Consider the following 24,147-nt stretch of genomic DNA (forward strand, 5'->3'; position numbering starts at 1 on the left):
CGGCCCCCGCCCGGGAGGGGCCTGGGCGGAGGAGCTGGGGGCGGACTCCTTCCCGGCTCTGCGAGAAGCTCCAAACATGGCGGGCGGCAACCCAGAGAGCGGGTCGCGCAGGCGCCACGGCGTCCGTCCTTCCGCTCGCCTCGGGCGGCCCACGAGCCGTCCACAGCGCCCTCATCCCGAGGTCTCCGAGGCTCGCCATTGGCCGAGCCCGGCGAGGGCTCGGAGCGGGGGCGGGGCCGCCACGCAGAGGCCACGTTTCCCGCCCCGCTGGTGCGCGTGCGCGCCCCCCGGAGGCCGGCGCTAGCGCGCGCCCCCGTCCGAGGGCCCCCTGCTCGCGCCTCAGCTCCCTCCCCTTTCCGGGCCGACCCGGCCTGTCAGCGAGGCAGTGAGCACCGCGGCCAGCAGAGGGCGGTCGGGACCCGAGTCTGCAGCGGCGCCATTGGCGTGTGGAAAATGCCACCAGATGGCGGGTTAGGATTGCAGCTCCGTTGAAGGCGCGGCCCCCGCTCCCGAACCCCCGGCGACCACCCCGTAACAACCCCCCCACATCGGGAATAACACACCGGAGACTTTTGGGGGGAAACTAGGTCGACGGCCGACAGCGCCCGGATGGGCAGCTGAGGTGAGCGCGAGCGGCGGCGGCGGCGGGGGGCGGGAAAGAGGGGGAATGCGGCGGCAGCGGCGCGGGGGCTGGAAGCGCCGATCCAAGATGGAGGCCGGGCGAGAGCCTGAGAGCGCGAGCGGCGAGCGGGCGGGCGGGCGGGCGGGCCGGCGCGGGCCCCGCGCGGGGGAGGGAGGCCGCGCGGGCCTGTGCGCTGCGCGGCGGCGGCTGCGGGCGGCCGAGCGCCCGGGACCTGCTGTGGGCGCGGCGGGCGCTCCGCTCTCTCCACCCCTCCCGCGGGCCGCGGAAACGGTGCCCCCGCCCGTCTGGGCTCTACGGCGGTAGCGCGGAAGCCTTTGTGGCGCGCTCGGGCCCGCCGCCAAGCCCGCCCTCCGCTCCCCCCCTCCCCGCCCGGGCTCTCGGGACTCGCCCGCGCCGGGGCCAGCCGAGGCGGGCTGGCGCGAACGCCTTCCGCCGCCCTGCGTTTCTGCGGTGTTTCGGCGGCGGCGGCGGCGGCGGCGTCACATGACAACGAGCTCGCCTCCGCCGAGGGTCCTGGGGGGTCGCTCAGCTGGACTGCTGGCCCCGGCCTCCGGTTGCTGGGGTGGGGCAGTGGGCTGGCGACCTGGGCAGACGGGGCGTCGCAGCCCGGCTTTCCCGCTATCCGCCGTCTCAGCTCCCGCCCGGGCCCTCCTGGTGAAACGTGTCCAGGCCCGAGCTCTGCCCCGCTAGTTTCTCAATCCCCCGGGAGATGAGGCCAATAAAAGTTGTTTTTCCTCCTCTCTGAAGGTGGGGGGCGGGGTGAAGAGCCGGGACACCCGGGTGTTTGGAGTTCGACCTGAGCCCCACTTGGAGGGGTCTGAACGGGGTGCTGCTTGTGTGCAGTAGGGACCACAACCTTTTCTGGTTCTCGGATTGTCACGTCACCCGCTTCTGCCTACGTTCGAATTGTTACTGATTCTTTCCACATTGCAGGCAGAGTGGGAGAGTTCAGTCCTGGGATGGTTTTGGACCCCCGTAAAGACCTCACACAGGCAGTTTGTGGTAGTGGATTATCTGCTGTTGAAGTTGATGTTGAGATGAGGGATGTGTTTATTCTTTCCTGGTTGTGCTTAGAAACGACTGTATTTCACATCTCAGCAAAAGTAGTGTTTGTGAAAGTACTTAAATCCGCATAAAGTTGTATGATTTGTAACTTAATGGTATTTGTAACTTTACCTTTAGACTTTCCTGTGTATTTTCTTTATAAAGATGGCAAATTCTGGTGGTGAAGCTCTTCTGAAAATGTACAGGCAGTGAGAATAAAAACGATTCGTTTATTGTATGATGAGTGATGGTCTCAATGTATATAAGTCAAGGCCAACAAATTTTATCAAGAAATACTGAAAGAACCAGCAATGTTATTTCATTGTTTTTCATTATGGGCAATGTAAAGCATTTTTTCTTTTCCTTTTTCTTTTCTTTTTTTTTCCCAAATAAACCATAAAAACCCACAGGTGTTTTGCTAGTTTGTTCTTTGCATCTTAAAATTGTACTTGGAGTTCTGTTTGGTGGTCTGTGCCTGTAATTCTTCTTACTCTGGAGACAGGCGTGGACATCTTAGGAGATACTGACTTAAACAAGCAAAACAAGTAGAGGTCTAGCATTGTCTCTTTTGAAGAGGTTAATACAATTACTGTGGTGTGGCCGTCCTCCCCATGCCCATAGGATCTTGAATTCATTATGCAGTCCAAAGTGGCAATTCTTTTCTTCAGCCTATGTAGTTTAGAGATTACAGGTGGGTGCCAGGCCAGGTAACTAGTGAATGTCGTCCCCCCCCCCCCCCCCCCCCCCCCAAAGAGCTTGGTATGTAGCTCAGGTTTGCCCTGAATTTATGGCAATTCTCCTGCCTCAGACTTCCAAATGCTGGGATTACAGTCACATTTGGCTTTGAAAGTCTCTCTCTCTCTCTTTAAGATTTATTTATTTATTCTGTACACAGAAGAAAGTGCCAGATCTCATTACAGATGGTTGTGAGCCACCATGTGGGTGCTGGGAATTGAACTCAGGACCTTTGGAAGGGCAGTCGGTGCTCTTAACCTCTGAGCCATCTCTCCAGCCCCTGAAGTCTCTTTTAAAAACTTACGAAAGCTGTGTTGCAGGGGAGAGATCCTTGAACTGAAGTTTCTTGAGACATCCCCTAGGTTTGTGATCTGTGTTTTACTTTTTAACTATTTCAATCTTAATCATCCTCATAGTTTTTATTTTTTATTATTAATTTATTATTTTTAAACGGCATAACTAGCCCCTGGAGGGAGTGCACCGACCGGAGTGGGTGCACTGTACCTGGAGGTACTGCTATACCAGGTCAATGCGTGGAGTGGACAGAGCAAGCTCCTATTCTTAATAGCAGCAGTTCACAAAATGGCTACTATAGGAATCAGTCTTTCCGACTTGTGTCTCTAAATTCTGTAGATTTTTGTTTTTGTTTTTGTTTTTTGAGACAGGGTTTCTCTGTAGCTTTGGAGCCTGTCCTGGAACTCGCTTTGTAGACCAGGCTGGCCTCGAACTCACAGAGATCCACCTGCCTCTGCCTCCCAAGTGCTGGGATTACAGGCGTGCGCCACCACCGCCTGGCATTTCTGTAGATTTTATGATCTCTTTCAAAAGTTAACCTGATGAGGTCAGGTCTACCCAGATAATCTTTTATGTGAATTCAGTTGACTATAGGGACATTAATTACCTACACAAAAATGTCTTTTTCCCCTTATAGTGTAATCACAGGAGAGCTAACCTGGTATATTTACAAGATCTCTCCCACTCTCAAGGAAAAGGTAGTGTGATGGTTATTTATTTACTGCTAATGGGGCGAGAAGCATCTTCCCATTTCCTCTTTTAGAATCTGGACATAAGGAAAGGACACAACTAGAGCAGTAACCTCCTCTCCCTCCTTTTTCCCTCCTCCTCCGCTTTCTCCTCCTGTATCATTTTATCTTTGCACTACTAGGTATGAACCCAGGGTCTGGTATATGTTAGAATAACTACATTCTCTGTCCCTATTTTTATTTATTTTTGAATAAGACAAGGTGCTATTGTAGCCCAGACTGGCCTTGAACTCCTGATTTTCCTACCTCTATCAGATTTCTTACCTCTGTCACTCAAGTGCTGGGATTATAGCCATGCCCTACTACCGTATTTTCTTAAGAGTGTGTGTGTGTGTGTGTGTGTGTGTGTGTGTGTGTCTGTCTGTCTGCTGCTCATATGAAGCTCAGTGGATACCTATGGGATTTGGTTGTCTCTCTACCATGTATGGGATCTGGGGAATTAAACTCAGATTTTGAGTATTGTCAGAAAGTGCTTTTATCTGCTGAGTCTTGTACCTCCTGCCCACCACACCCCTTTTGGGGCACAGGGTTTCATTGTGAATCAGATATAAAGAATACTGTTGTATAAGCCATAGTATAAGATGACTCTTAATGTAGCAGGTAGGGTTTTGTCTCTAGAGAAGGAAGGTTGAGTTTTATGTCATTTTGTAGTTACAGTACAGCACCACCCTTAAGTGCTTCCCTCAGGTTTTCCTTGGATTCTATTATTTTTTCCTAACTTCCTCCCTTTCTTCCTTCCCGTGCGCATGAGCTTGTGTGCATTCTGTGGTTTGTATTCAGAGATCAGATAACTTGTGAGGATCCGTTCCCTTCTTTCACCATCAGGTTTCTTGGGATTGAACTCAGATTATCAAGGTTGGTTGCAAGTTCCTTTACCTGCTGAGCCATCTTGGTTGCCTTTGAACTCTTTTCAATGTTTCTCTTTTATCAGTCAGTATTTGAAGGAAATCTCAAATCCCTGCCTCCCTTTTACGTTTGATTTTTTTTTTTTTAATTTAACTTTTATTTATTGTGTATGTGTGTAGGTGCATGTGGAAGTAAGAGGACAACTTTGGAGTTTTAGTTCCTTCCACCATGTGGGACCTGGGCATTGAATTTAGGTCATCAGGCCTGGCAGCAAGCATCTTTACCTGCTGAGAAGTCTCACTGGCCTTTTCCCTATTTACATTTCTTTTTTTTCTGTTTTGAAATGGAGTCATGCCGATTTTTCCCAAATTGGCCTGGAACTTGGTTATTTATCCTAGGTTGGGATAGAAATTTTAATGTGAATCTTTCTGAGTGCTGGCATTATAGATGTGTGCCACTGTGTACAGCTGCTGTTAAATTGGGCCTCTTTTTTTTTTTTTTTTCCCATTCAATGCTGGGGAAGCCCTGTCTGTAGCACGAATCTTAAAGAGTCTTATTAATAAAATCAAACCTGAGGCCAGTTATTGGGGTGAATGCTGGAAGATCAGAGAAGCAGAACAAGACACAGCCAACTTTACCTCGCCAGTTCCTCAGCTGATTCTGTTTTCTCAGACTGGAAGCTTCTGAGTCCTCATTCAGAATGAATCTCAGCTGAACTGCTGTTAGAAGCCTAAAAGCTTAGCCAGCCAAAATGCTTAACCAGCTCTAGTTCCTGGTCCCCATGCCTTAAATACCTTTCTGCTTTCTGACATCACTTCCTGGGATTAAAGGCGTGCGTCACCATGCTTGGCTGTATCCTTGAACAGATGAATTTCTGCCTCTGGAATGCTAGGATTAAAGGTGTATGCCACTACCGCCCCGCTTCTGCTATGGCTTGCTATTAGCTCTGACCCCCAGGCTACTTTATTTATTAACATACAAATAAAATATCACCATACCTGTCTGCTTTATAGAGGACATTGTTTTGTGCTGTGGGTGGAAATGATGAGCCAGTGAGTTGCCCGACTGTTTCTATGGAGTTTTACTATAATTAAATACATATAGTAATACCTCTTATCTTGCTAGATGCTAGCAGTTAAAAAACATTTTACATTTTAACTTAGTACAAACATAAATATAATACATACAATTGAAATAGCAGATCCTTCATGAAATAATATTTAACCTTTGTGAAGAGCACTTTATTTCTACTTTTTATTGAGAATGCTGGTTATAACCTAACAAAATGGTAAGACTCACAGTAGCCTTTGTTGAATTGTAATCAGGAAAGTGCAAAGTACAACTGTAAGAAACCAGTTTACTTCTATCAATCTGAAAAACATTAAAAATTCTGATAATGCCATATGCCGGTGAGATAGTTGGAGAAATTACATTAAAGAACTCTCCTTGGAGGCTGGAGAGATGGCTCAGCAATTAAGAGCACTGGCTGCTCTTCCAGCTTAGATTCCTAGCACCCACATGGCAGTTCTAGGGGATATGCCACCCTATTCTATCCTTTGCTGGGCACTGTGCACATGTGATACACTGAAATACACACAAGCATAATACTGACATAAAGTTACAATAAATAATTCTTTTTAAAAACTTCTTGAGTCATGGTCTTACTATGTAGCTCAGGCTGCCTCCCCCTCTTCCTTCTCCTTCACTTTCTCCTTCTCCTTCTCTCTTTAAAGACAGGGTTTCTCTGTGTTGCCCTGGCTGTCCTGGAGCTCTTGTAGAGCAGGCTGGCCTCAAACTCCCAGAGATCCTTCTGCTTCTCCCTCCCTGAATACTGGGATTAAAGGCGTGTGCCAACCACCATGTGGCTCATTTCTTTGGTGGTGTTAGTGAAGGCTGGCCTGATTCCCCTTGTGTCTGTCTTCCAAGTGCTGTGATTACAAGTGTGCATAACTATATCTAGCTTTGATAACATTTTTCAAAATTTTCCTTTGCTGATTCTTTTTTTTCTGGGAGGCAGGAGATCTTATTTTATCAGATTCTGAGAAAAATGTTAAAATAGTTTACTATGATTACGTAATTGTCTGTTTCTCCAGTTTTTTTATTTTTTTTATTTTTTGACTATCCTGACTATGAAAGTGGAAAATTTTAATGATAATAATGTTGAGGAATGTTGAGGGCTGAGGATGTTCATTACGTACCTGTTTATCATGCACGAACTCCTGAGATTGAGCCTCAGCAGCACATAAACAGAGTATGGTAGTACACACCTGTAATCTGAGCATTTGGGAAGTAGACGTAAAAGGGTCAAAAGTTCAAGGTCAGCCTAGACTACAAAATACCATGTCTCAAAAAAAAAATGTTGATTATATACTCATGTTTGTCAAAAAGGAATGAAGCATTTGAGTTTTTACCATTCTTATAAGGTTACAAAATGGCTGTTGATAGAAGCCTGGAGACTTCCCAGTTAGAGATGAAGAATGCTCTATAACAGTAGCCAGATAAATCAACATTTGCTTCAGATTTCTGAACCCCCAGTTTGCACCTGACAGTAGAGGAGATTACACATTACAAGAAAGGAAATTCAACCCTGTTTCATTTTAATAATCCAAATTAAAAGAAGGAAATACCTCTCATGAACTGTTTATTTAAGTGGCTATATCCATAGCTATAACCTTTCTTGACAAATGGAGGTGGGGTAGAGAGGACAAGGCTGACTAAAAACAAAAAAACCCTCATGGTCATAGATGAAGGAAGCATTGTAATATAATGTGGCTTTGAAGCCACTGTTGAAGAGTTTCTCGTACTAGAGTCACTGTGTCAAATTTAAACTTCATCCCTTTGTTGCTATATAAGCGTGGACAATTCCATTACCTTAGATTTTTAAGGAAAATAGAAACTGTACACCTTCCTGTGAACATGGTGGTGCACGCCTTTAATCCCAGCACTCAGGAGGCAGAGGCAGGCAGATCTTGGAGTTGGATGCCTGCAGGATCTATAAAGTGAGTTCCAGGATAGTCAGGGCTACATAGAGAACCTCTTGTCTGGAACAGAACAAAACCAAACCTCTATGCTCTAGAGGTTAAAGGCTTTTAGCCACTAGACTGTATTGTATTGAATGTAGATCCAAAGAACTTAAAAACTGAATAAAATGATAGTCTAGATAAAAAGTAAAAATTTGAAAAATCAAATCATGTTAGCTCACCATATGGAGATAGGCATGGATAAAGCTAATGAGGATGGTCGGAGAATGAACTAATGGAAAGTTAAAGGCAATAAATAGTGTTTTCTGCTGATCATTAAACACATTTTAGAAATTGGAGTCCTTTTTCTTTAGAGAGGTACAGCATCAAGGCAAGACATTGACATGTTCCCTGCTGCCCGGGTGTTGAGACTGTCTACTCATAACTTCGGCAGACCCAGAACTTCATTCGTAGACCAAGCTGGCCTAGAATTTGTGGTAGTACTCCTGCCTCAGTCTGCCAGGTGCTGGGGTCACAGGTGTGCACTACCATACCTAGCTACATTGTATGATTCTTACAATTGATACACTTGATTTCTTCAAGATTATTTATGAAGATTAGGCTCTGTATGCATAATTCTGCAAATAAAGGGAATAGGAGTGACTAGAGTAAAACACATTCTGTAAATTTCCTCCAAGATTAAGTTTGTAGATCAAATATGATAGCTGGCTGTTTTTTCCTCCTGTAAAAATGGATACAGAAAACAAAGTTGTTAGCTGGTTTTCATTTTAGGTTACTAACATTTAAGATATTTTTATAAAAAATAAAAATATTATATTTCATAAATATATCGGTAGTTTGGTACAGAATAGTGCAGTTGAGATCTGGTTTAAAAACAAAAAGCAAAAACTTAATTGTCTTTTTATTTGGGCATTGAAGACAGGACCTTTGCATGAGTGCTCATGATTGAGTTTCCTTCTAGCTTGAGATAAGATTAATAATAACTACATCTCTTCCTCTGACTAGCCCTGTCTTTGAATCATTACTTTAGGCATCAGTTTATTTCTAATTTTTTTTTACAAGATAATACACTTATTGAATCCCTTTGAAATAATCATAAATTCTAAATTACATAATGGAAGTTTTTGAATGTCTTTAGTTTTCAAAGACCTAATTGCGATATTGTTCTCTACATTTCCCAACTGTTTTAGAATAACTCATGGTCTCATATAACTGAAAAATGTATAGAAAGAAATACAGTTTTTCATATAAAAAGACATAGTTGTTGTGTGTGTGCGCGCACAGGTGAGTGCAGGTGCCCAAGGCGGCCAGAGGTGTCACAGCCTCTGGAGCTAATAGGTGATTGTGAGCTGCCTGACATGGTAAAGTCCAAGACAGTGGGTTTACTTCCTAGACCTGAGGGGAAAATTACTGACAAATCAAAAAGGACACCCTAAATGCCAAGGGAACAAAAATAGAAACCTGTAAGCAGTGACTAGAAAGCCTGGTGTGCCAAACTAAAGATTTTAAACTTTGTCTGTAAGCCAGTGCTTGCACATTAGAATCACCTGGGAAAGCGGGTAGTCGAGCTCATGCTAAGAACCTACAAGGCCATGAGTTAAGTCCTCTGCAACTCCTCACTTTTCCTTTCAAAAAAAGAGAATCATTTGAGGACTAAAACTGTGCCACATGTTGGAGATGTACCCCAGCCAGATTAATTGAACCCAGATTTCTGGTGCACAATGAGATACTTGATTGAGACTTGGTTATAGACAATTACTGACGTTTCAGATACTAGATGAGGCGTTATTCCTGTCTCACAGGCGAGGTAGATAGGCCAAGTACTTTTCCTCAGTAGGGGGAACAGAAAGTTTGGATTCAGCCTTTTTTGTCACTCTGAGGCCCGACTTGTTAAGCAACTAGTACCAACACCAACACCAAAAACAAACTGATGCTTGTAGACTGGTCTGGGGAAAAAACTCACATTTTTATTTTTACTAGCTTTGAACTGAAATTGAGCATATTCTTTAATTTGAATTAACATCAGTTTTATTAACAACACCTGTTATTTTGTCACCAGTGAGAGTCAGAAAGACTTTTACATTACATTATAGGCATAATTTTTCTTAATCAGTATTTTATAACAAGTAGGCTAGTTGAGTGGTGTCAAAAACTTGTAGCCCCAGTTTCTTAGAAGTCTGAACAGGAAGAGCTCTTGAGGCCAGGAGTTTGAGATCTACCTGAAACCTTGTCTTGGGAAAAAAAATAGATTGTTAGGCTACCTGTTAGATCTACCTCTAGATCTTAATGCTCATGATGTCACACAAGCATATTCAGTAGCACAAGTTTGCTTTTGTAAGATATTGAAAATTATATTTAATTTCTATTGTGATTATGGTACCAGTCACAAAGAATTGGACAACTTGCTCCTAGACTAGATAGGAGACAAAAAAATGTATTTCTTTTGTTTTTCATATTAAATAAATTAAATAAACCATTCATATAAGTGGTTATAAAATTTGCTTTCTCTACTAGCTTTATTTAGCTGTTCACTAAAATGGAAACCTAAATTTTCTGTTACTTATTAAGGTTATTAGAATTAAACACTTGGTATTTCGAGCACTTTTTTCTAAACACTTTATCAAATATGAGTAAAGAAGAAGATAGGCATCATCTCATTAGGTGTTTGAACCAAAGCCCTGTAGCTGGAGTTTTCCTGCCTGGCTCACAGTCAGGACAAATCTCTCTTACTCACCAGTCCCACAGCCGTTCAGACCCAACCAAGTAAACACACAGAGACTTATATTGTTTACAAACTATATGGCCATGGCAGGCTTTTTGTTATCTACTTCTTTTAACTTAAATTAACCCATTTTTATTAATCTATACTTTGCCAAGTGGCTTGTGGCTTACCGGTACCTTACATCTCTCTTGTCATGGCGGCGGCTGGCAGTGTCTCTCTGCGAAGCAGGAACCTGAAGGACCATTTTGCTAAGCAAAGTTCAGTGGTCTCCTTCCTATGGGTCCTGCATGTCCAGTTGATCATGCAGTCCAGTCAAGAACAGTTTCTTGCCCAAATGGCTATTTTTGCCAAGGTGAAGATAAACTCCGTATGGAATGTCTTCAATACCCATCCTCCTCTTTGAAGTAAATTGGTGCTGCCAGGAACAGACATGTTTCACTGTTCAGAAAGTCTAAATTTTTAAAACATTTTGAAAGCCATATTCTGTAGGTCTTTGAGATATTTGAAGGTTACCTACCTAATTGAATTATATCTATGCATACCTAGAAAACTTAACGTGACTATAAGTTTGACTATCATAGAAGACTAATTGATCTTGTATTTCTTAATTATCCATTACACTCTAAATGAGTTACATAAACATAATACCTCAAACGAGAGTAGAAATATATATACAGTATAACAAAATTAAGTTTAAACTTGTATCAATAAACTAAAATCTATGCTAATGTAAAACATTTCAAACAAGTTTTTGCTCTTTAAAAGTAGGTTCATTAGTCTACCCTTTCATCCTATCATATCTAAACTATCCCTTTTCTTCTTTAGAAAGAGATTGTAGAAGAAGATAGGCATCCTCTCATTACATGTTTGAACCAAAGCCCTGATTTTGTGAGTGTGCTGTCAAATATAACTACTAACCACAGTGTAAAAAATCCAAAATAATATAGTTAATAGCACACTTGTGTGTATATGTCAGGGTGGTGGTGTATGTGTGTATGTGTGTTTGCATGTGTGTGCACAGGTGTGAGTGTGTGTGCATGACTGTACCTTTGGAGGCCCATTGTTGACAAGTGTGTCTTTTTTTTTTTTGTTTTGTTTTGTTTTGTTTTTGAGACTGTGTTTCTTTGTAACAGCCCTGGCTGTCCTGGAACTCACTCTATAGGCCAGGCTGGCCTCAAACTCAGAGATCCATCCACCTGTCTCTGCCTCCTGAGCCTTGAGATTAAAGGTGTGTGCCACCATGCGTAGCAGACAAATGTGTCCTAATTTTTTTCCACTTTATTGAGGCAGGGTCTCTTGCTGAACCTGAAGTTTGCCAATTACAGCTAGTCTAGTTAGCTAGCTTGGCCTTGGAATCCACTATTCCTGCTTCCTGAGTGTTGGAATTACAAATGGCTACCAAACCTGCAGGATAGTAACGTGGATTCTAGAGATGTGAACTTCTAGTACCTTGTGCTTGCATGGCAAGTGCTGTAGGTCACTGAGCCATTTCCCCAACCCTAGAGTTCCATTTTAGCCATACTCAGGCCAAGCTGGTAATAGATTTTAAAAAGAGCAAGAACATCCTTTCCAAATATCTAGGCACTTATAGTGCTTGGGCCCTTAAACATTATTTATAGGCTATGGTATCAAGTGACGTAGATTGAGTAGATGTTATATAGTTTGTATATCACCTTTCAGAAAATTCATTTACAGATGGAGGCTTTATTAAGCTCCTCCTTTTTTTCTTTCCTTCCCTCTGTTTTTCAAGAGAGAAATGATAAATCTAGGTGGGAATGAGATGGTAGGGATGCTGAGATTGTCACTAATGCCAACTCAGATATCACTTCAGATTTTCCACGTTATATATAGATCTGTTCATTTACTTTCAGCTATATACTGGAAAATCAGGCTGACAAATCATGTACTGTGATTCTCCTGGGGAATAAGTGAGGTATTGTAATGATAATAAGGGAAGTTATCCATGAGAATGAGAAGTTAAGTGGAGACATTTACAGAATCTAAGCAAGAAGAGTAGAGGCACAGGAAAGAAAACCCAAGACCAAAATCTGTAGGAAAACAGTTTGTGGTATGCCAGGGATTAGGAGAAGAAGCCTGTGGTTATTGTAGGGAGAATATGCAGAAAGAATGTAGTGGCTTCCCATGAAGTTGGAGTGGTTGACTGAATCTGGATTCTGTAAGGTGTATTTGGAACAGAACTTTGAGTATGAATTTTATGATAAGTTAAAAAAAAAGCTGTGGGTGAATTTTACACAGAGGAATGTTTTAAAATATTTCTAGGGTCTGAGAGTACATTTGCTTAGCCTGCTTGGGACCCTAGGTTTGATTCCCTATCACTAACACAGACAATAATAGCAAACCTATACAAACAAAAACAAGACAAATAATTCTAGCTCACTTATTTCAACTGGGGGTGGGGTGATTTTTGCTTTTCAGGACACAATTAGCAATGTCTGCAGATAATTTTGGTTATTAAAACTTGGTGTGATGGTGTGTTACTAACATCACAGGGTATAGACCAGAGATGCTGCTAAAGTTTGTTTGTTTGCTTGTTTGTTTGTTTTAGTTGTTTGAGACAGGGCTTTCCTGTGTAGTTTTGGTGCCTGTCCTGGATCTCACTCTGTAGACTAGGCTGGCCTCGAACTCACAGAGATCTGCCTGGCTCTGCTTCCCAAGTGCTGGGATTAAAGGCGTGTGTCACTGCTGCCCAGCACTACTAAAGTTTTTTAATAACTGGCATAGCTTCCTGTAACAAAGAGTTGATTGTCCAAAATGTCAATAGTGCCAAGGTTGAGAATCCTTGTTTTACTCCTTTGTGAATAGTGGAGTAGGCAAGGAAGATGGAATGGGAAAGGGGAAGGCTAGGTTGTTAAAGAATTCTGGTAACAAAGTGCCATAGACAGTTGTGATTATGATAGAAGTAACAGTGAAAACTGTTCTGATTTTGTAAGAGTTTTGGAGATAGGCAGGTGTGTTAGTAGAGAGGTATTAACAGAATACAACAAAAACAAGGGAAGAAAGATTTAGTTCAGCTCATGATTTCAGAGGTTACAGTCTATTTTGGTGGAGTGGATATGAGGTAACAGTCTTTTACCTTAATGATAGCCAGGAAGCAGGGTGGGCAGGCAGGAAATGAATGCTTGTATATCTTGGCTTTTGCCTCCCCCACTTTATTTCATTACTCCCCCCCCCCCCCACACTTATGGGATAGTACTACTCATAATCTACTAGGCTGGTCCTTCCCTTTTAGGGTTATCATCTCTGGAAACACCTTGACAGACTGGTCTAAAGGTCGGCTTTATAAATGAAATGCCTTTTGATTCTGAGCGGATTGACCCTTGAGATTAACCCATCACACACGTTTCTGACTAATAGTTAAGTGAATGGTAGTGCTAGCCTATAATAACATACTGAGAGGAAGAATTAGAATGGAGGGTTCTGACTTCTAAAAAATAATTTGTGTGTTTGTGTATTAGGGTGTGCACTATCTATGGAGCTTGCGTGGAGGTCAGGATAACCCCAGGTTCTTACCTTACATTTTGCTTGAGGCAGAGACTCTTTGTTGTTATACCATGTACTCCAGGTTGGTGGCCCTTGAGCTGTGGAAGAGTGAAGGGGTTTCTTGTTTCTCTGCTTCCAAATTAACTGTAGGTATGTAAGGTTTGTAGACATGTGCTACCATGTAACATTTTTACATGGTTTCTGGGAATCTGAACTCACCTTCTCAGGCTTGCATGGCCACTGAGCTATCTCTCAGTCCTGTTCTGATCATATTTTATTGAATGTGAGTTGTTATTAATAGATAAGAAAAAATAAATAAACCTTTGCAGTCTACAATTGGTCACATCAGCCACTCAGTGCTTTTAGATCTTTCAACTGTTTTCTTAGATTTTGTCGGTTTTTTTCTGTCTTTGCACTGCTTAGCATCTTAAATAGGATGCTCTTTTGTATGTATCTCTGACTAAATATACAGCTCTTCTACTTTTGACTTTCCTCATAATCCTATAGTCACTTTAATATTGCTTTTCAAAAAGTCATGGAATTGAAATTACTACTAGTAATAATATTTGACTTGTTAATTTCAATTTTTAGTTTTCTATACATAGTAACTTTTCAGTGCCAAATTGTAGAATAATATTTTAAAAGCCATTTTAAAGAGGAGTTTTTTGAGACTGCTCATAGGATTGAAGAAAATATCATTGGTTTACCTGGTGGAGGAAACCTAAACTTACTTGGCCTTAGTCATTTGACCTATCATAGATACTTGCTCTGCCTAAAGATTTGGTTCCAGTGACTTGGATTGTAACCCAGATTAATATTTTTATTAGCAGCAGGTCTTTTTGTAAATGTCACTTTGACCTCACTGTGTCACTTGTATTGAGACTATGTCCTCTTCATTCAAAGACATTGGTTAGTAGATGAACTAGTTAATAAAGCTGGTCTGTAAACTGTGAAGCATTAATATAGACTCTTTTTGGCCGGGCGGTGGTGGTGCACACCTTTAATTCCAGCATTCAGGAGGCAGAGCCAGGCGGATATTTGTAAGTTCGAGGCCAGCCTGGTCTACAGAGTGAGATCCAGGAAAGGCACAAAGCTACACAGAGAAACCCTGTCCTGAAAAACCAAAAACAACAACAACAACAACAACAAAACCAAAAAAAACCCCACCAAAACATATACATATACATGCACGTGCCTGCTCTCTCTCTCTCTCTCTCTCTCTCTCTCTCTCTCTCTCTCTCTCTCTTTCTCTCTTTTAGGAGCACATCTGTGTGTGCATGCAGATTTCTCAGCATTTATTCAGTTAGTAAAACAGGAAGCTTTTAGAGGAATGCAGTAAAGCAGAAGAGTGTCTCTAGGGAAGACTGTCAGTTCTTAATATGATGAACTATATGCCAGAATTCTGTCTCGCAGAATTGAGAAGCATAGAAATTAAATTATGACTTACACCTAGACATGTAAGTTTTAGATGACCAAGGTCAGGGGTGTATACCGGGTGTAGTTGGAGAGCTTCTCTCCAGGTGCCACCAAGCCCCCGAGGTCCCATAACCCACGTATAAAATGATCATAGGGACACGGACACTTATATTATTTAAACTGCTTGGCCATTAGCTCAGGCCTACCATTGTCTAGCTCTTACTCTTATATTTAGCCCATTTTTATTAATCTATACTTTGCCACGTGGCTCGTGGCTTACCAGTACCTTACATCTTGTCATGGCGGTGGCTGGCAGTATCTCCCCTCAGCCTTCCTGTTTCCCGCCTTCTCCTCTTCCTTGTCCCTCATACCTTATCCTTCCTGCCTGGCTACTGGCCAGTCAGCACTTTATTTTAACCAATCAGAGCAACACATTTGACATATAGAACATCCCACAGCACCAGGGTGTCAACTCACTGATTGACATTAAGAAATTAACTTAAAAATGGACTACTTGTAGTGACCAGTAAATGCATTTTTTTGGTAGAGAGACTTAGCTATATCAAAAATAAATTATAATCTGAAGATTGATTGGTAAGCCTGGAAAGAACTCCAAGTAAGTTGGATCATTTTATTTGTCAGAATTATTATACCCCTAATACATTGGCAAATATATCTGCACAGTAGCAGATCTGGGTCAGGGCACTCTCCAGGACAGTGTAGGAGTTAACGTGCTAAATTTATTTAAACACTCCTCATCATCCATTTAATTGGGTTTTAGCTTCAAATAGTCACAAACAAGATCTGGGTCCTGCTTCTCATGACACCGTTTTTTTGGGGGGATTTTTGTATGTTTACTTATTTAATTCTAGAGATCATTTATCCCTTTATGTTTGATTCCTCACAATTTTACTTTTCAGTGTTAACTTCAATTTTAAAAGAGCCTTAATTGTGTGGCCTATGTACTGCTTCACATGAATTCAATTTATTCTTGTAGGGTTGAGAGGGGTAAATGGTTCTCAATACTTCTAGTATATCTTTGCTTTGGAAGTAGACAGTAATCCTTCCTGTTCTTTTCTACCTCTTGCCTTTCTTTTTTAGAAATCAAGGTATACTTCATATATATTGTGTATAATTGTTTTAAGTTTACAGTTCAGTGATTCTTAGTTGTAATTTTAGAATAGGATATTTTCATTATCCCAAAAAGAAAAATCTGGGCTCATTTTTAGTCACTTCTAATTTTTGCTACTACTTTCAAGCAAATAGTAGTCTATTCCTAGATACTTGCTTGGCCTTTTCCATAATAATTGAGATCACATAATATTCAGCCTTTCTTTCTTTAGCTGAGGACCAAACCCAGGGCCTTATGCTTGCTAGGCAAGTGCTCTACCACTGAGCTAAATCCCCAACCCTATCTGACTACATGTCTTTTGTTTTGGTTTGGTTTGGTTTTCGAGACAAGGTTTCTCTGTGTAGCTTTGTGCCTTTCCTGGAACTCACTCTGTAGCCCAGGCTGGCCTTGAACTCACAGAGATCCGCCTGCCTCTGCCTCCTGAATGCTGGGATTAAAGGCATGCGCCACCACCGCCCCAGCTTCTTTCATTTAATGTGTTTGAAGATGAACCATGTTACAGTGTATTTACGTTTGTGGGTTTTTTTGTTTGTTTTGCTTTTTGTTTTGAGATAGGTGTCTTGATTAGGGTTTTTATTGTGGTGAAAAGGCACCACGACCATTGCAACTCTTATAAAGAAAACATTTAATTTGGGTGGCTCACTTATAGTTTCAGAGGTTCAGTCCATTATCATCATGGCAGGAAGCGTGGTGGGAAGTATGGTGGCATGCAGGCAGATGTGGTGCTGGAGCTGAGAGTGGTACTACATCTTGGAGGCAACAGGAAGTCCACTGACTGTCACACTGAGTAAAACTTGAGAAATAAGAACTCCAAGCCCACCATCACAGTGCCATACTTTCTCCAACAAGGCCACAGTTCCTAATAGTGCCACTCCCTTTGGGGGCCATTTTCTTCCAAATGACCACATTCCACTCTCTGACCCCTAAAGGCTTATAGCCCCATCATAATGCAGAAATGTAGTCCAACTTAAAAAATCCTCATAGTCTATAGCAGCTCAAACTTGTTTCAGAGTCCAAAATCTCCTCTGAGACTCCTGACAATTAAAATAAAAAAGTAGATCACATACTTCCAGTGTATAATAGCACAGGATATACATTACCATTCCGAAATGCAAGGAAGGGAGCATAATGAGGAAATGCTGGACCAAAGCAAGACTGAAAACCAGCTAGACAAACTCCAAACTTTGCGTCTCCATGTCTGATGTCAAAACACTCTCCATATCTCCAGTTTCATTCAGTTTTGTTGACTACAACACACTTCTTTCTCTTGGGCTGGTTCCACTGCCTGTTAGCAGTTCTCCTTGACAGGTATCCCATGACTGGCATCTCTCATATCTTGGGTTCTCCAAGGCAACCCAGGCTTCAACTTTATAACTTCACACAATGGCTTCTCTACTAGGTCTTCATTCAGGGACACCCCTGACACATATCTGGCCTTAATAGCTTTATTTCCTAACTCCTTTCTTCTATCCTTAATTCTAAAGCTAGAACCACATGACTGAAGCTGCTAAGTTCTGCTACTGGCTGGGGGTGGACCATGGCCCCTTCGTTCAATTACAACTTTATCTTCTTGTCTTTCACTGCCTAAGCTTGGCTGTCCTGAAACTTGCTCTATAGACCAGACTGGCCTCTCTTTCCCCAGTACTGGGATTAAAGGTGTGCTCTACCACACCCAGTTCTAAGTTTTTCTTCTGTTCCTTTTCACAAGTTAGAAATTTAGCTGGGTGGGATCTTGCGTTAGGTCACCAACCCCTTTATTCCATTTCTTAATCTGTTTATCTCCTTGAACAGAGGATTTAGCTCCATTCTATTTTTTGGTGCCCCTTTTCTCCTCAGATGTTTTTCCTTGCTCAGCTTGCTCCTTTTTGTTATAAATCTTCACTATAGTTACCACTAACATCCACAGAGTCTACATTCTGTAGAAATTACTGATAACTGTTTAGAGATTTCTGTTTTGAGATTTCTTTTGCCAATGGAATTAATCCAAAACTCTTCATTTTAGCATCCAGTAGACTCTTTGGACAAGAGTCAAAGGCAGCCACTTCCTTTACCAAAATATCACAAGGATGATTTCTAGACAACATACTAAAATTCTTCTCTGAAACCTCTTGAGCCAGCTCCTGACATTTCAAATCATTATCAGCACCATTGTCTTTCATGCTCCTACTAGTATGCCCCATTAAGCAGTCCAAATTCCTCCAAAGAAAAGCATGATCAGGCCTATCACAGCAATTCCCTAGTCCCTGGTACCAACTTCTATCTTGGTTAGGGTTTTTATTGATTTGAAAAGACACTATATGACTACGGGCAACTCTTATAAAGAAAACATTTAATTGTGGTGGCTTGTTTACAGTTTCAGAGGTTCAGTCCATTATGGCAGGAAGCATGCATGCAGGCAGATGTGGTCCTGGCTATAACTTGACCAGAAGGAAGTCGACTGACCATCACACTGAGTGAAACTTGAGAAAAAGACCTCAAAGCCCACACCTAATAGTGCTACTCCCTTTGGGGGTCATTTTCTTTCAAACCACCACAGATAGGGTTCAATATTTTTTGTGAGGAATATTTCATTTGTTATACCATTTGTTAGACATTTAGTTTCCTCCCCCTCTTCCTTTTTTCCTTTCTCTCTTCCTTTTTCTCTCCTCCTTACCCCCTCCTCCTGACTTTTTCCTGACTTTTCCTCATCTGGGTGTTGCTATGTAGTACAGGTTGGCCTTGAACTTACAATTATTATTCTGTCTTGTTATTTGAGTGCTTTACAGTCATGCCTCTATGCCAAGTTTTAGATTTTCAAGTTTAGCCATTTTGTAAGGCTCTATGAACCTTCATGACTGAGACTTGGTATAGTCACGTTGTGTTCTCTCTCTCTCTCTCTCTCTCTAGTACTTTAATTTTTGGATGGTGTTTTAAGTGGAAATTGTTTTATTTAGTTTTTGGATTATTTATTATATATTGAAATTCAATTAGGTTTTGTTGATTTTTGTATCCTGAAAGCTTTGCCTAATTTGTTTGTTAACCTTGTACCCTGTAGCTTTGCCTAATTTTAAATAGTGTCATTTTTTTTTTCATTTTATTTTATTTTATATTTTTGGTTTTTCAAGACAGGGTTTCTGTGTTGCTTTGCGCTATTGCTGGATCTCTCTCCGTAGACCAGGCTGGCCTCGAACTCACAAAGATCCTCCTGGGTCTGCCTCCCGAGTGCTGGGATTAAAGGCATGCCGCACCACCGCCCGGCTCATTTTATTTTTGTGAATTCTTTGGAATCATATCTTAAAGTAGAGATAGTTATATATATTGATGTTCACAGTTCTGTGGCTTAAATATTATGTTTAGGATTTCCACTATGCTGCTGAACAACTGCTAAACAGCATTATTGAAAATTAGCAGCTGTGTTTTGTTCTTGATCTTAGAAAATAACTTTTAGTCCTTTACTGTTGTGTATAGTTTTTTGTTTTATTTTTGAGACAGTTTATTTCATTGTATAGTCCTGGGTGGCCTAGAATTTGCTATGTAGACCAGGATGACTTCAAACTCATAGAGATCTGCCTGCCTTTCCTTCCCCAGTGCTGGGATTAAAGGTGTTCAGCACTACACCTGTTGTTAACTGTTGGCAGCCGGTGTCTATGCAGTTGTACACAGACTGATTTCAGTGGACATATCAAAACACATAGTGCAGATTTTTGGATAAGGTACTTATTGTACACATTTGTAAGCTGCACCAAGGACATGGTCTCTGTTCCCTTGGATGTCTGCTGCTTAGTTGGTGAATGAAGGGTGATAGCTACTCACCAAATGTAAGCAATGCTTTTCTTCATGTAGGCCTTTTGTGGACATTACAGCTGTCTGATTAGACATTAGGAGTTCTGGAACACAGTAGTAGGACACTTACCCATGTAAGATGTATTCTAATATCCTTAAGTAGATGCAAGAATAGTAGTGATACATATATTTATAATAAAGTTTATTTTATAAATTAGGTACAATGAAAGATTAACCATAATAATATTGAATTGATTAATTTGAACTGAGTATAGAGTAGTGATAGGTACTTAGCATGTGTAAGGCACTAGTTTGGTAACTCTCTTAGTGTTCTATTGTTGTGAAAAGACACCATGGAAACTCTTATAAAGGAAAGCATTTAATTGGGGGTTTGTTTACAGTTTCAGAGGCTTAGTCCATTGTCATTATGGTGGGAAACATGGTGGGACACAGGCAGGCATGGCATTGGAGAAGTAGTTGAGAGCTTTACATCCTGATCCTCAGACATCAGTTGGGGGTGGGGAGAGACGGGGAGAATAATGAGAGAGAATAGGCCTGGTCTCTTTGAAACCTCAAAGCCCACCTCTAGTGACACAGCTCTTCTCACAAAGTCACACCTTCTAATCCTTCCCTGACAGCTCAGCAACTGGGGACTAAGCAAGCAGTTATATGATGAGCCTTTGGGTCCAATCTCATCTAGACCACCACAAATCCTGACCACTGAATCAAAACAGCAATTAAAGCAATCCCTTTTCTCTTTCAGAGTATCTTAGTATACTCTTTTCTTTTTTTTTTTTTTTTTTGTTATTTATTATATTTGTGTTTTAATTTTGCACATCAGCCATGGGTTCCCCTGACCTTCCCCCTCACGGCCCCCCCCCCCCCCCCCCCCGCGCCCCTCCCCTCCATTCCCATCTCCTCTAGGGCCAAGACTCCCCTGGGGATTCATTTAAACCTGGTGGATTCAGTACAGGCAGCTCCAGTCTCCTCCTTCCAGGCTGAGCAGTGTCCCTGTGTAAGCTCAAGGTTCCAAACAGCCAGCTCATGCACTAAGGACAGGTCCAGGTCCCACTGCCTGGGTGCCTCCCAAACAGTTTTTTTTTGTGTTTTTTTTTTTTTTTTTTTTTTTTTTTTAACTTAAATGAAACATTCAAACGTGTCTGGCTTCTCTTTAGCATGTCTGATTTTATTGTGAGCTTCTTTTGGGAGAGGGTTTTTACTCTGTGTCCCAGGTAGCTCTTGACCTTGTGATCCTCCCATGTTACCTTACAAGTGTGTGTGTGTGTCACCATGCCTGTTCTTTGGTTTATCTGAATTGCCTTGATCTTGTGCTTTAGGTCTATTACTAAATAAAATTTGTTACTTGAACAAAAGCTCTGCAGTCATTTTTATCACCAAGGTGCTGCTTAGAGACTATTTTACTTTGTTGGACAAAGGGACCATTCACATCTTAGGTGAAATGGGGTGGGGTGTAGATGTAACAGTCTTATTAAATAAGAAACACAAAGCCAAATACAGTTAAAAGCCCAAGAGGTCACAGCAGTAGCTAAGAGCAGAGACTAAAACCCTTTCTTACCTCTTGTTGCTGCTGCCGTCCTTCCCCTCCAAAAGAGGACCTGTGTGTCTGTCTTTTTACTGACTTTCTGTTCTGCCTTCTCATTGCTTATAAACCCAGCCACAAGACCTTCTTGTCACTGCCTGTCTATACAGACCTCCAGGTCTTCTATGGTTGGTATTGAGATTAAAGGTGTGTACTACCACTGCCAGACTTCTGCTATGGCTTGCTATTAGCTCTGACCCCGAGGTAACTTTATTTATTAACTTACAAATAAAATCACATTTCAGCACAAATAAATTATCACCGTAGTGGAGCAGTACCAGATTACAACACGAGTCAAAATGGTGTAAAAGTTACAAAACTTTATTTTTTGAGTTTCCCATTTAATAGTTCTGCATCATAGTGTACTGAAATTGAAGACAGCAGAACCTCAGTAAAAGGGGGCTGTGTAGTTGGTACTAGTAGTTTTGCCAGCTCAGTAATTATTTCAATAGAGAGATTTTTCTTGGAGCTTTTTGCTATTTTGTTCAGTAACACCCCATATTTCTTCCCCTAATATCTACTCATCTAGAAGTTAAAGTGAATTCAAAAGTAATACTTTTTAAAGTGAGTTTTCATTTATCTGTTGAATTTAGCAGTTTAATACTGAGCAATATTTATTGTACATAATTTTGGTAAGAACTTACTTTATTTTAATTAAATATGCAAAAGATAGACTTAGGTTGGTATCAGAGCCAAAATCAAGCTTAACCTTAACATTATAGCTCCTTAGGATTTTACAGTTTAGCAGACTTTATTTGAAATTTCAGTGCTACAAAGAAGGGATTTGTAGAGTGATTTTCCCCAGAGTTGTAATAGTTACCTTTTGTCCAGTGATTGTTGTTATTTCAGGAACACTGAATGATACATTAAATTATCTTTTTTAATCTTTAGAAGACAGGTATGATTGACATTGACAATTGAGCAAATTAGTGCTTGGAGATATGTTTATATTTAGTGAATATACTACTTATTAAGGAGCAGAGCTAATAATAATAAGCAGGACCAGTTCTTTCTGGTTCTTTTTACTTTAGTACTTGTGGTTATAGGGTATAGACTTTTAGAATCTTTCTGGAAAAGCAGAATAAACTTTTCTTCTTCTGTAGGCAGTATTTCCTGTGATAAGATTGTGTGTAATGATTTTCATTGAAGTAAAGCCTCTCCCCAATTCTCTCTCCCTCCTTCCCTTGCTCAGAATTGAATTCAGGGCCTTGAGCATGCTAAGCAAACATGAAGTTCTTTTTAAAAGTGAGAATAGAGCCAGGTGTGTTGGCACACACCTTTAATCCCAGCATTGGGGAGGCAGTAGCAGGTATATTTCTGTGAATTCAAGGTCAGTTTGGTCTACATAGTGAGTTCAGGACAGCCAGAGCTATGTAATTGAGACCTTGTTTAAAAACAAAAATCAAACAAACAAAAACAGAGGTTAGAATGTGTAGTGCACCTGCTAGTGTTTTTTTGTTTCTTTTTCTTTTTCTTTTTTTTTTAAAAGAGGGTCTTGGCAGTATAGTTCAGTCTGACTTTGAACTTGGGATCCTTCTGTTGTAACTCTCTGAGCACTGGTATTAGAGATTAAATTTTAGTTAAGAGTCACTGCTGTGTGGACTGACCTGAGAAGAGAGAAGCTTAATTAAGGAATTACCTTCATCAGACTGACCTGTGGGTATGTCTTTAGGGGCACTGTGGGTGGTGCCATGCCTAGGCAGGTGGGCTTGGGTTGTTCAAGAAAAGTAGCTGAACAAGCCAGTAAGCAGAGTCCCCATTCCATGGTCTCTGCTTCAGCTCCTGCTTCCAGACTTCCCCCTTGAATTTCTGCCTTGACTACCCAGGATGATGGACTGTAAGATGAAATAAACCCTTTCCTCCCCAAGCTGCTTTTGGTCAGTGTTTTATTATAGCAGTAGAAAGCAAAGTAGATGAATCACGAAGCTTATGTGTATGTGTAAAAAAAAAAAAAAAAAAAAAAAAAAAAAAAATCAGTTTTACAGAAAGAGAACATAGTTGTACTATTTTCTGGATGAATTGCCTATTCTTAAATTGAGAGAATATGTAAGGTTTTTAAAGATTCATGAGCACAAGGTGAAGAATGTTATGTGTGTCTAAAATATTTGTGATAATATATTTATATCCTTCTAAATTGTGTAGCCAGAATGGACTTCTGATACGTTAATTCTGTATGCTCATTTACTACAGCTAAGAAATTGAGTGAGCCTGAAAGGTTAAGTGCTTCTAATTATTCATAGACTAAGATTAGAAACCAGCTAGGGGTTCTTTTCCTTTAGTACTTTCTGGCTCAACAATAGGACTGGATGATAGCATGAGTATCCTGAAATCAGTTTTTCTAAATACCTGTTCTCTGCAAAGCTTTCTGGACAGAGGAGAACTAACTTGAAAGTCCATGAAAACGAGGAGCTAGAAGGACAAAACGAGGAGCTAGAAGGACAGTCATGACAGAAGAAGTCTAGAAGAACTCAGCACAGCAGGGAAAAGGAAGACTAAATGGTTTCTTTTCAATAGTAGGGCAATTTTGAATATCTAAAGTGAATTTATAGACATTTGCAGGCAAGACAAAGATTTTTGAAGGATGGGTATGTGCCAATTTGATAGTCCTTTTTAGAAGGGTCCATTTTTGTATTTTAAGATGCATCATGACTATTTGTAATTAATTTCATAATGGTTCCTCTGAAAACCTGGCATGTAGAGACTTAAGGATGATTTATCATAG

At 41.2% G+C, this 24,147-nt stretch overlaps 1 protein-coding gene across 1 annotated transcript in view; it reads left to right on the forward strand.

The window, feature by feature from the left end:
* The first annotated feature begins 272 nt into the window (after positions 1-272).
* The window catches only part of Stag1 (stromal antigen 1), a 346,634-nt gene continuing 322,759 nt past the window's right edge, over positions 273-24,147 (forward strand). Inside the window, exon 1 of the mRNA XM_036192569.1 lies at positions 273-622. The gene's annotated coding sequence lies outside the window, so the exon portion shown is untranslated. The remainder of the gene's footprint in view (positions 623-24,147) is intronic.

Source organism: Onychomys torridus, chromosome 7, assembly GCF_903995425.1.
Source record: "Onychomys torridus chromosome 7, mOncTor1.1, whole genome shotgun sequence".
Taxonomy (NCBI): Eukaryota; Metazoa; Chordata; class Mammalia; order Rodentia; family Cricetidae; genus Onychomys; species Onychomys torridus.